We start from the raw sequence: 3,481 nt of genomic DNA, 5'->3' as shown, positions 1-3,481 counted from the left end.
TCAATCCATGATCCAATCCAATTCTTTCTCTATTACACTGATTACTCCGTCCCATCTTCTGACCAAGCATGGGATAGCAGGCCACATTAGAAAGCACAACTTGCTTTTGTCAGGAAGAGAACTCTGAGACTCTAACCATCTCCCTCAATCATCTGGGATAGTTTCAAAACATCCTAGTTCTAATAGTACTGTAGTTCATGCTTAGACACATGCTTAATGCTAATGCTTTGCTAATGGCCAGTTTATACACTGAAACCTGCTGAGTTATTTTGATGACTCAATAGGTGGGTTATAGATGTTGGGTCATAGGTTGGGTTAGTCTGACCCAGTGGTTGGATCAGAGACAAGTGTGTGCCAATCTTCACAGTCCGCCATTTTAAACCAGAATTTGACCAAATCAAAACTGACTTAAGGATGTAATAAGTAACGATGAGACAATAAAAACAACTTGTAAGAAGATATTTAACTGTTTGGCTTTGGTAAAAACTTAAGTTTGCACAAGACAGTGAGTCTCTTAGACATTATTGACTGACTCTCTGTTTGTTGTCAGCTTGTTCTGTGATATGTGTGTTAGGCCTGAGGTCATGTGCAAACATGCCTGGCAATAAATGCATTTCTGATTTTGGTTCTTCTAAAATGACATTAGTTGGTGCTAGCCAGCTGATGGTAATGGTAGTTTGGGCCAGCTAGCTAGCCCAAGTTGTAATTATGTATTAATGCAGATTAACACAACTCTTTAGTAGCTGTAACTCAATAAATGAGTCTTTTTATCCAAATGTTTAGGTAGAAAATTAACCCTGTATGCTGGGTCAAACTGATAACCCAAACAAGCTGTGTGTATGTCTTTGTTACCACATTTCTTGAAGAATGATCTTTCCCATTCATGTTGGTCTGTGAAGAAAGAGTTAGTAATGTAGGGTCCAATATTCATTATGCTGGTCATTTTGGTGCCAGGAAGAAGGAACTGGTTACTTCTTGTCCTTGGAGGGTTAGCCTCCATGGACAACTTAATTTTTCCTCTCACTAAAGAAAATTAAATAGGAATCCACTTATAAGCATCACCACCAAAGGATTTGAGCTCTTGGTGTCAGGATTTGGGTATTTTTGAGTTATTTTTTGATCTTGTCAGTTTGAGTTTTATGTTTAGTTCTGTGTTTGATTTTGTGATCCTTGTGTTTCATATTATTATGTATTATTGTATAGTTTTGTTCCTTGTGTACCCTGTGCCACTAAGCACCTGCCCTCAGCTCAGTAGGTTTCCGGTCAGCCTGCTACGCCCACCTCACCCTTTCCTCATCATCTCCCAGCTGTAGCTCATCTCCCACTCACCCACAGTTCTTTAATGCCAGACTCGGATCATTTTCTCTCTGCTGGTTAATTGTTGGTGTTGGTTTCTGCACCACAGACTCGTGCTTCCTTGTGATCATAGGTGTTCTGTTTCTCATTGTTTTGCTGCCACGTCAGCCTTTTGTTTTTGTGTTACAATAAATCAGTTTTAGTTTCAAGATGAGTCTGCACTCTGGGTTAAATTCCCTGGCTCCTTACACTTGGAGAAAGAGAAAAGAAGAATTATTGCTGCTGGTAGGTTTAGATGATCAGCGAAAGTTTAACTGAGGTGGTGAAGCCTGGACTGACCTCCATGATGAACAGCAGAGAACAGGGGGGCCTAGAGCAAAGAGATTTCTTCTAAGAGATCAAAAAGCAAAAATGTAAGAATGGAGGAGTTTTTCCTTTCCACTATTGCCAATGTGCTGCTCAGGATGGGACACTGTGACAAAGTGAAGATTCAACACAATCTGCTGGCTTCCTTAGATAGAAAACTTTTACTGATTGGCTCTTTATAACGTATGTGGATGTTTTTGTACAGTGCCCTGAGAAGACTTTTGTTGTGACTTGGTGCTATATACTGTAAATAAACTGAATTGAATTGTTTGCTAGGATTTTTAACAGTCCTGACGTTCCCCGTCCTTTACTACCTCATTTTTCTCTTTTGCCTCTCTGTCCTCATTCCTTCACAATGGTGCTGTGGCAGTCTACGCAGTTCCTAACTCTCCCAGTAGGTGGGGTTATTGATCTCCTACCCACAGCTGTTCAAACCTGCAGACCATTACCTCTTATCAACTACTACTACTTAAGATTGGCTGTAAGTACCAATTTATTAAGAGTCATCACACTGCTCTTTGGCCAGTATTCTGAATTAATAGCTAGTGATGGTTTGTTCTTAGTGAACATATTTATTACTGGTTTTACATGTGTTTCTCCTTGTAGTACCTTTTGTGAAAGATGGCTGCTGTCTGAGTTCTGGATCTCCATGTGAAACACCATCTCAATGGATGGATTTTAATAAAACTCTTAGAAAACAATCATTGTATGAACATCTACAACTGATTAACTTTTGGAGTCAACCCAATTCAAGATGGCTGCCACAGCAAACGCAATCTTGGCAGATACAGAAATGGCTAAAACTCAATCAGTTTTACAGATAGAGAGATAAAAGTTGGTATGGTAGTAGCTGAGAGTCATCCAACATGTACTCTGAGTGCTAACTGAGCAAACAGGTTCTGTGTTTATCTCTGGAGTCAACAAAAATATCTCATGAACCACTGAACGAACTGAAGTGAAACTTTAAGAAAGCAATCAGGGGATGAACATCTACAACTGATTAACTTTTGTCCTTTTGAAGATGGCCTCACAGCCAACATACTTTAAAAAACACAAAAATGACTATAAGTCAGCTTTTTTAAATATATATTTTGGAGCAGTAGAAGCACAGCATCCTCCTAAACATATTTCAAGCACAACATCTTTGTTTAAAATTTTGACATAGTGTTTTAGAGTCAGCCCTGTTTGTCTGTTAGCAAAATATACCTGCTGGATACCACTGGATGGATTGCAATGAAACACAAAGTAATTACTGACTGTATATCTACAGCTGATTGGCTTTTGGACTCAACCTAATTCAAGATGGCGGCAGGTGATATGAATTCCTTCAAGGAATGCTACCCCTTTAATTCAAAAAATAATTATTTACAGGAAACCTCTTCCCTAAGATGATTGTTGATCAAACCATTTGCTTATTTAGGATGGGGTAGTAACCTAATTAATGAATTAATAATTATTCGTAATTAATAATTTGTTTGTTTGCATCTTAGCTGTGATACATTTTACGAAACGAGATCATGCAGTTGTACTGAATTAGACTGAATTGAATTTGATACAGTTTGATTGCACTGGATTTAAACAGCGTTGATTTGAACTGAATTGACATGTATGTACCTTTAAACTTGCTTCCTGTTGAAGAGCCTTAAGGTTACTTTTGTTGTCAGTTTAGCACAATACAGAAACACTGATCTGGGGTATTTGTTAGGTACCTAAACAGTAAGGCTCAACATAACACTTATAACACATGCCCAGCCTAAATAAAATACACAGTGTAATTCTAAAAGACAAAGTTATAAAACAAATCAATAAAATACTATAG

General features: G+C 38.1%; 1 long non-coding RNA gene across 1 annotated transcript; it reads left to right on the top strand.

Moving 5' to 3' along the window:
• The first annotated feature begins 1,394 nt into the window (after positions 1 to 1,394).
• LOC112451188 lies at positions 1,395 to 2,363 on the top strand. The gene is made up of 3 exons (XR_003039959.1): positions 1,395 to 1,581; positions 2,033 to 2,143; positions 2,269 to 2,363. It is a non-coding gene; the product is annotated as an uncharacterized LOC112451188 (long non-coding RNA).
• Positions 2,364 to 3,481: the final 1,118 nt, after the last annotated feature.

Source organism: Kryptolebias marmoratus, linkage group LG1 (assembly GCF_001649575.2).
Source record: "Kryptolebias marmoratus isolate JLee-2015 linkage group LG1, ASM164957v2, whole genome shotgun sequence".
NCBI classification, from domain to species: Eukaryota; Metazoa; Chordata; class Actinopteri; order Cyprinodontiformes; family Rivulidae; genus Kryptolebias; species Kryptolebias marmoratus.
Note: the sequence above shows the minus strand (reverse complement) of the source record. Positions and strands in the feature narration are given on the sequence as shown.